Below are 10,000 nucleotides of genomic sequence, written 5' to 3'. Positions count from 1 at the left end.
CTAAGTACTATAAGACTACTATAGAAATACTATAGCGTCTATAGAATATTATAGAGGTATTACAACATCACAGAATTATGTTATGTTCCGCTTGAGTTGTCCTGCTATGGCTGTCTATTGTTGTTGTTGTTGTTGTTGTTCTGTGGAGTATGTGTTGTTGTGTGTGCAATTGTTGTTGTGTGTTGTTTTGGTGGGCTGATGGTTGTTGTTGACTGTTTTTGAAAAAAGAACACTAACTGTAGGCATAGTAATTGCTCTTGGATGGGGATTTAAAGCAAGGTTCCTATTGATCTCCTTCAGATAATGTGGCCTCTTCATTTTCAACTGGGAAGGACCTGCATGGACTTGAGAATACAGAGCCAATCGGTATGTACAGTATTAGACACACACACACACACACACACACACACACACACACACACACACACACACACACACACACACACACACACACACACACACACACACACACACACACATTCTCTCGGAGGAATCAACGCTGTTACACCTATCCTGTAGATGTCAATTAATATGAATTAAGACATGTCACACCTTCCTATTATATGGCGTACATAGGCCCATATTCTAAACAATTGTACAGCTGATACATTTGTACATCTCATAACAGCTTCGGTGTGTCGTCATCGTCTTGCTGTCCCCCCTCCGTTCTGTGATTGGTTCCTTCGTTGAGGTGACAATTAGATCCATGGAATCCAGGCTGCCTAGCAGCGTCAATAAAATCTAGGCTAGGCAAATCCAGGCTAGGCAAGGCCATTGAGTAAAATTTGATGGTTTTACCTTTCAGATTGATACCATAACATCAGTGTTGGGAAAGCTACTTGGAAATTGTAGTGAATGTCCATGAGAAATTAGACCCACGAGACAAAATTGGCCTTTGTACAGTAGGCTAAGATCGTGCATAGCCCTGACAATTTTAAACATCTCAAGTATTCTCATGAGCTGACAGAAAATACATCGTTTTCATGGCTGCAACTGCTTTGCCTTTGTGTTGGAGCTCAAAACCTATCATATGCCCCATTCATTCGCCAATATACAAAATAGAGCCATGTATACATTTATGTCCTCCAAAGTTTGCAGGAAGGTGGACCATGTGCTAATGTATGTTAACTCACTCACTCAATTTTTTTTTTGAGCTCCAACATAAAGGCAAAGCAGTTTCAGCCATGCAAACCATATTTTTTCTGAAAGCCTGTCACTTATACATGTGAGTTAACATACATTAACACATGGCCCACCTTCAAGATAGCAACCACCATAGCAACCAACATGCTTACCCTAACAACCACCATAGCAACCATGTTATTTTGCATAGCAACCACCATATCTACCCTAGCAACACTATAGCAACCATTCAAATTACCCTAGCAACAACCTAGCAACCACCATAATATGACCATAGTAACCACCATAGCAACGCCATTACTGACCTGACCAACATATGTGTGTTTTTTGGCTAAAAATTGAAAAATGGCTAAATGTTAAATAGTCAAAAAAGATTTTTTTGCAGACACAATGGTTTGCGTTACAGCTAGAGGGATGAAACTTTGCACACTCCATGTGGGTCATGTGCTGAAGGTCTGACTTGAATTTCAGCCTCGTAGCTCCATGCTACCACCCAAAACTCCACCTCTAAAGTGGGAGTGGTCAACTTTTTTATGTTTTTCCTTCACAGTTTTTTTTGTGGGTGTCTCAGAGATCCCACCTTTGGAACAGTTGCCAGAGGCCTCAAGGCTGTGCCGTGCCTCTTGGTCCCATCCCTCTAGCACCTAGCGTTACCGCGCCAGAAGAGAGAAACCTTGTACGTTTCGAACTGTTTATCTTCTTCCGGGAATAATCCACCGACTCCAAACTGAGCCTGGCTTGTTTGTGATGTCCCGTTGTTCAACATATTCTGATTTCATACTGAAACATAAGTGTGTTTTTTGGCTAAAAAAGTAAAAATGGCTTAACGTTAGCAATTCCACTGCTTTGTTATTTTGCATAGCAACCACCATATGTACCCTAGCAACACCCTAGCAACCATCTTAATTACCCTAGCAACCACTTGAATAATGTCAAGCTAGCAAACACCATAGCAACCAACATGCTTACCCTAACAACCACCATAGCAACCGTGTTATTTTGCATAGCAACCACCATATCTACCCTAGCAACACCACCAGCACAGTTTTACCTTTACATCCTGCAGAAGTTCAAGAGGGATCTCTCGTATGCAGTGCTGCTCCTTTGCCTCGTCAAGGTGAGACATGTCTAACCTACAGTATATTCCACCCTTATGTTTGCTTAATCTCATTCTGGCATATGGTTTTATTAAGCACTAAAAACTACCTGCGCTTGTCACGTCACTCTGAACAGTTATGTCATCCTGGCATATGGTTTTATTAATCACACAGAAGGGAGGAATATAACTTATTATAGCTTAAATCACATCTCCACACTACAGGCATTCAAAAAATATATCATTTACAGTAGGCTATCTACAGTAGGTATGGTTATGGTAGGTATGGTTATGGATATGGTTTGCATGGCTGAAACTGCTTTGCCTTTGAGTTGGAGCTCAAAACGTATCATATGTGTACCTCGTTTGCCAATATGCAAAATAGAGCCATGTATAGATTTATGTCCTCCAAAGTTTGCAGGAAAGTGGGACATGTCCTATTGTATGTTAAATCACACCTACAACTGATCGTATGATATGCAAAAGTCTGCAGGAAAGTAGGTCAGGCTTTTAGAATATAGACAGTGGGACATGTCTCAATTCATGTTAAATGTTAAATCCTTTTCTTCATAATTAAAGGTTTGAAGAGACAAAGGACGGTGGTGCAAAAGAGAAGGAGGGCCAGCCGGGCCTCGTGGAGTTCAATCAGTGGCAGGGTATTTTTTAGCCTGACAGTGTAGCTGTAATGTTAAAGTTGGTGACTTTGGAGAGCTAGACGGCAAAGATGTGCAACCGCTAATATTGGGTACAGTGAAGAAAGAAAGGGAGGGAGGCTGCTTTTAAAAGACAGGGAAAGTATAATCTTTTTTATATTGTTTTCAGATGAAGAATTGGTGCAGTGGTGAGGCTGGCTTTTGCCGTATGGGTTGACTTAAGCAGTGAGTCACCCACCTTCAATTTCACAGGTATATGTAATATTTATTCAACAACATTTCAATGATTAGATCAGTGGCGATTGCTGCTTTTGGAACAGGGGAAGCTCTGATAAAATGGTCAATTATTAAATTAATATTATTAAGGTGCTATATTGTTCTTTGAGGGCAAAAAATTATCCCAAAACCCAGAATAGGCCAAACAGTAGGCTAGAGTTGGCATGGCAGACATGGCCATATCAGCTTGTCCTACACTTTTCTGCACTGAGCACGCCACCAGTGCCATTAAAGTCGGTGTCCAGCCTCTATGATGGGTTCCTCCAATCATCAGACATAAAGACCAGCCACCAACCTAATTTCCGGGCCATCCCACATGTTCTGGTTGGAATATAGTAAACGCTAATGTTAGTGTTTTTTGATGCACTGTAGTGGAAAAAAAGTCCAGTGAATCTGAGCTATGGGACTTTTTTGCATGGTTTTTGATGGATTGTGTCGTCACAGCAATGTATTACAATAAAATAATAATAATAAATGACCGCAAAACCTTACTGCTGAACAAACTAGCCATGAAGATGAACAATTTTTCAGCATGTTCTAGTTGGAATATAGAAGGCTAGAAGCGTAACGTTATAGTGTTATTTGGATGGTTTGCGGATATTTTAGAGGTGTCAATCCCCTGTAGTCTTAGAGCAATCACCCTAGATTAGTATCAAGATGACATTCAAAGAAAAACAATAATCTTTTAGTATGGTAATAATAACCCCTGAGTTTAATATAATGGCAATAAAAAAATTGTAATTGACATGGCAACACAAACCTAATTGATAATGGATTTTAATGACGGTTCATTGCAGGGTGCCAAAGTATCTTGAGGCCTTTTGGACAGGAAGGCTGAGCTGCTGAACATGTACACTAATAGGGGTGTGGTGGTATGTATAAATGAAAGTGGTGTTAAGGTTTGTTTTTTTGTGTGAAAAGGCCATAACATTTGTTTTAATGACACTGATACTGTCTTACAGATGCTTTGGGGGGTGAGAGGCCATACATTGACCCTGATATATCAGTGGCACACATTGCCGGATGGCAATTGGCCGTCGGATAAAAGAACATGGTATGACTGGCATTCTATGTTTTCAATTTCCTTATTTAAAGATCAAAATGATGCAGACTACTGAATCTGATTACACTTTAACACCCTTCTACTGTATCTCAGCACTGAGTCAGGGTTTGTCTCGGCCTGAATATCTGCCACAACACAGGCCGCCTTGGTGGCCCAGAGGAGTTGCCCTTTGCCTCAGTCAGTGACAGTATGTTAATATTGAATAACCAGCTATTACTGTTTCAACTGCATGCACACAGCTGTTGCAACATGATTTGACTTTAACTTTGTTCCTCACTATGGTCATTTTGATACACTTGCATTTTTTAAAGGAAAAGGTGAAGGGCGTAAAGCTTTCACTGCTGAAAAGCTGAGGCAGGTGGTACGCTCATACAATACGAATTACAATCTCCAGGTATATATATAATTGTATGAACCTGTCTAAAACCTTTTGCATACCAGTGTGTTTTACAGACTAAAACAGATTTGTACATATCTAACAATAATGCGCTTTTCCTTTAATCTGTTGAGCTGCAGCAGTCTGTTGAGGCACCACCATCACCCCCCTCACCAGCACCAGCAACACCAGCAGCAGCAGAAACACCTGCTGCGCCTCTCACCCCCCTCACCCCCTCCAACATGCACTTAGTCCATTAAGCAGTAAAGCACTATAACTTGTTATTATATCATTGATTGAATGGGCATTTGTTTATTAGCCTATTGCTATTGTCCTAATTACAGTCTGACCAACATCTTCATTTGTTACCTGTTCAATTTAAGTGTTATATTGTTATGTATTTATGTTGCTTTGAACAGCAAAGATTAGGATAACGAGCCTCCTTATTCTTCAGCCAAGCAGGTAGGCCTACAGGGCGTTGCCTAGCAACAAGGGTCAGTAGCACACGTTTTTCGATATTTTGTGGAATTATAGGCTACTTATTTTCATTGAATGCCAATGTCGTGAGTCATGTACCAACTTGCTTTAACTATTTCTATACATATTATACCCAGCAAAAGTCATCTGTGCCAGTGTTTTGCATCCTAACAATATTTTGTTTATGTTTTAATACAAAACCGTTTTAATGAACTACAAATTCGGCGCCATTGTTATAAAGCAGCGTTGAAATGAACGCTACACATCATGGGACATGTAGTCTAATTACAGAAATAGCTATAATTTCAAAATTATAAAAAAAAAATGTATACATAACATGAGAAACATTCTTGAATTATTAAAATGTATCACCTGCTTGACTATAAAGTCAAAAGCTTGCAACATTTGTAATATTTTAAAATAAATGTAATTTTCCCATTTTTGCACATGAGGTACACAAAAGACAGAAACATTATTTATAACACATATCTTAAGTAATAAGCATACCAAATTTCAGACAAATCTACCAGTGGTTCCACAATTCTGGCAACTCAAAATATTAATTTTTTACACCTTTGAGGGGCGCTACTGAACCGGGGTACCTGAGGCATTTAAAATTCTTGGAGATGCTTCCTTGCATCCGGATGAACAACATATGCTATTTTATTTCACCCTCAGAATATTTGCAGAGGAAGCTTTTGAGGGTTTGGGATGGCATCATCAACCCAACTTGGTGTGCATCCAAAACTGTCAGAAAATGCAGCCGAATGGCTGTGTGGATGGTACTTTGCAGTAGCCTAGAAATCTAATTACATTTGCTGCCAGGGCTAGTCTAGCAACTCTCTGTTGGCTTGTGAGCTCCAGAAATCGAAACTCAATCAGGCCAATGAAATTGTGTATAGAGTCGTTAGGTGGGCTTAACATAATGATTGATGGCAGAGTTGCAACGGTTTGGCTTGAATTCCCTGCTACTTGAAAACAAATAAGATGGATGTTGCTGTTGGCAGTGTGACACGAGTTAAGCTTTTTTATTAAGTTGGCAAACGATTTGAACTAGCTAACTAGCTCGCTGGTGGGAAACGATGGGACTCTTAACGCTGCCGCTGTCCTATTGCGTGCAGAGGGAATTTGAAAGACAACTGATTATCCCGCCCCTCGGACTGAGCACTGCGAACGGTGAGTGCCCAGACCCTACATTTTAATGTGGGTATGGCTCGTCAGGCTAACTTTGCAGGGCTGTCACGTAGGTCAAAACTGACCAGCAGGGTGATGTCATGCAAATCATGTTTATTTCATATCAAAACACTTGCATATATCAGATAAAAGCACAATATAGATGTTATGAGGTGCTTGGTTTGATCCATGAACTTTTGTGCATCCAAAACTGTCAGAAAATGCAGCCGAATGGCTGTGTGAATGGTACTTTGCAGGGCTGTCGCGTAGGTCAAAACTGACCAGCAGGGTAATATCATGCAAATCATGTTTATTTCATATCAAAACACTTGCATATATCAGATAAAAGCACAATATAGATGTTATGAGGTGCTTGGTTTGATCCATGAACTTTTGTGTATCCAAAACTGACAGAAAATGCAGTTATCCCTGGTTATCCCTAAATATATATATATATATATGAGCAGTGTGACAATAGAATTCTAACTATTGGTAGTGCAGCTGCTGGTGGTGGTGCTACTGCTGCTTATTATTATATTTCTTTTACAGCATATAATAGATATTTTTGCGTAAAGTCAAAGAAAAGATGGCAGGTGGGAAAAATACACTTTATTATACACAAGAAGGCAACACAGAACATTAATTACAGATTAATTACAGTGAATTTGTCAGTTTTATTTGGTAAGGCACAACCACTTCTGGGGAACTATGTATGTACTTCTCTCTGTACCTTCTTTGTTAAGGGGTATAGGTGTTTGTACTGGTCTGAGCGATGGTGTCATAACTTTTACTTTTTACTAAAAAAAAAAAAAAATCTTGTATGAGCTATCTTCATATTGTGATGACTACCATATCTTGCTTTAACATAATCAATAATGATATTATAGCAACTATTTAGTGTGCTAAATTTTTGTGTTTGTTTTGTCAGCCACTGTCTGATCTCTTGATTACTACCACTACGCCTCCCACTATGTAGAGCTGTGACAATTGATGAATCAATTGATCATAAATTAACAATGAAATTAATCATTGCCCTGCTGGTCAGTTTTGACCTACGCGACAGCCCTGGAAAGTACCATCCACACAGCCATTCGGCTGCATTTTCTGACAGTTCAACACAGCTGTACATGGAAGTAAGAACTAAGGTGTCAAGGTCAGCATGCTTCAGCCTCTTCAGGAAGTGGACAAACAAGGTGGGCATTCGGTTACACGCCTGAGGCCCTAACCAGTAGGCCACGGCTGCCCCCTCAAGCCACACATATGATGGCAAAGCAATTTCACCTATCCAAACCATATATTTTCTGAAAGCCTGTCACTTGTAGATGCCATTTAACATACATTAGGTCATACCCCACCTTCATGCAAACTTTGGAGGACCTAAATGTATACATGGTTCTATTATGCATATTGGCGAACGAGGTACACATATGATACATTTTGAGCTCCAATTTAAAGGCAAAGCAATTTCACCTATCTAAACCATATATTTTCTGAAAGCCTGTCACTTGTAGATGTCATGTAACATACATTAGGACAACAGGATAACATTTCCCAAAAGCATTATTAAAAAAAGACAATAAATGTAGCTTCTAGAATTTATTAATATGTGTATGTTTGTGTGTCTGTGTATGGTGGAACCACCAGCTCCTGTTGTGGTCAAGTGTGTGTGTGCATGTGTGTTCTAAATTGCACATGTTCTGTGGTTTCCCAAGATGAGGGCCAGGTTTTGCCACTGAAAGAAAATTAAACACAATTAGGTTACATTGACAACACAGAATCACTTTGAAAGTTAGTAACTCATACCTGAGTGTAGTATGAATAGTATAGCCATGTAATGAAACAAAGCCATGTTTTTCTATTTTCATTAAGAAAGTTATCACAAAGACCACATTTGGATATGGTGACATTACAAATGCTTTTAAATGCAATGTTCCAGTTAGAGGCTCCACCTTTCTAATTAAATAAAAACTCACCATGCTGGACAAGGACTCCAAAATACCTGGACCTTTGCTACTCCCTGTGAAGAGAAACACATTATACTTTTTGTCAGTCACTTTGGTGCCTTTTTCACTTCAGCAATAGCAATTGCTGACTTGTTTGTGTAAACTACATCACTACTGAATAAGCCCTTTCACATTGTAGGAACTTGACAGTTCCTAGAACCCATTTTTGTGCATTCGGACAGCATGGAACTGGGGAATTAAAGAGTTCCTCTGACCGCTATATGTTCCTATAACTGTTTGTGCCCATACTTTGGGGTGGGGTCTTTTATCTTGACTGATGTGCATGCCAAAGCAGCATTTAAAAATATCTGTAAAAATAATGCAGCTTCTGCTTAAATTTGAGAACATATTTTATTAACAATGCTGATTCTTTTTCTATGCCTTGGCATACCATGCACTTCTAGTCAATACACTTTAGTAGCTAGTAACTAAATGCTGTCCGTTTCATTCATTCATGTTCATGTAATGATTGGGCTACTAGGGCCATCCTTGAAAATACGACCCAAATATTTTTTCTTTTACTCCCGGTTGTAAACTTACGTTAAGTATGTTTCTACTCTTAACAACTAATACAAATGCAATAAAATAATATTTATTATATTTTAGTAGCCATTCTCTCTTTTAAATAAAAACCTGCGGCGTCATCTACACCACTGGTTTACACATGTCAGACTATGGCATATGCTTTGTTTCATCAGCTACCAGGAGGAAATCATTTCTAATTATCCAGTTAGTAATAAGTGCAACTATGTTCTTAGAACCATTGGATCCGAATGTACCTAATGATGAGATAGTGCGACTTTTTTGTCATTTCTTGGCCATCCCTAGTACGTCGGAATGGCTTGTGAAGTCTGGGCTAATGTCTGTATACTCTAGTAGAAGTTGAGTTGCTTTGCATTTCCATTTTAGGTGATCTGAAGTCCCCTTATTCTGCTTGTAAACTAACCTTTCTAGTCCTTTCTTTGCACAGTTTTTTGATTGGAAAAACGTCCAATTTGGTATGGACATTGCACTCTGAAAATGAATAGTAAACAGATATGTGTTAACAAGTGTCATTGTAGCTACATGTAGAGACAGAGGCGGACAGAGTACACAGCTTCATTACTTGAGTAAAAGTACAGATACCCTTTGCTAAATTTTACTCAAGTACAAGTAAAAGTACAACAGTCAGATCTCTACTTAAGTAAAAGTACTGAAGTACTTGTTTTTAAAAGTACTTGAATATCAAGAGTACAAGAGTAGCCTACATTTTCTAAATATTGCATTACTACTGCCACAGTGCTTACATTTACATGTATGTACAGAAACGTCCTACATGGAGTTATGAAAAATGTTAATGTTAAAGGAGAATTCCGGTGTGATATTGACCTAAAGTGTATTGAAACATGATACCGAGTGTGAACGTGTCTCATAGATAAAAATAATTCAGTGGAAATGCATGGATTCCAGTTTCTTCCAGTAGCAGCAACTGGAATCCATGCATTTCCACTGAATTATTTTGGAATCTGATCCCTTATCATACCTGTTCATTCTTACTGGATTGCTTTCGACTTATCGTGACTAAATTCAAGATGGCTGCAAATGCTAAACTTTGTGAAGGTACTGTCTGTATAAATCGCCTTGTAAGTAAACTACCAGTGCTTTTCAAAGTTCTCAATGTCTCATTTTAAATGTCAGGGCCCTCGAAGTCTACCAATGAAGTGTGGAGATACATTGAGCCTCGTAAATGGGTGTAAACAG

General features: G+C 39.0%; 2 long non-coding RNA genes across 2 annotated transcripts; one reads left to right on the top strand and one right to left on the bottom strand.

Moving 5' to 3' along the window:
* Positions 1–225: 225 nt before the first annotated feature.
* On the top strand, positions 226–3,090 carry LOC125292571. The gene is made up of 3 exons (XR_007193226.1): positions 226–366; positions 2,210–2,260; positions 3,062–3,090. It is a non-coding gene; the product is annotated as an uncharacterized LOC125292571 (long non-coding RNA).
* A 4,804-nt stretch (positions 3,091–7,894) lies between these two features.
* LOC125291801 lies at positions 7,895–9,280 on the bottom strand. The gene is made up of 3 exons (XR_007193070.1): positions 9,207–9,280; positions 8,231–8,274; positions 7,895–7,989 (listed from the first exon to the last, which is right to left on the bottom strand). It is a non-coding gene; the product is annotated as an uncharacterized LOC125291801 (long non-coding RNA).
* Between the last annotated feature and the right edge of the window lie 720 nt (positions 9,281–10,000).

Source organism: Alosa alosa, chromosome 3, assembly GCF_017589495.1.
Source record: "Alosa alosa isolate M-15738 ecotype Scorff River chromosome 3, AALO_Geno_1.1, whole genome shotgun sequence".
In the NCBI taxonomy this organism is placed as follows: Eukaryota; Metazoa; Chordata; class Actinopteri; order Clupeiformes; family Clupeidae; genus Alosa; species Alosa alosa.
The sequence above is the reverse complement of the archived record's forward strand: the minus strand, read 5'-3'. Positions and strand labels throughout refer to the sequence as shown.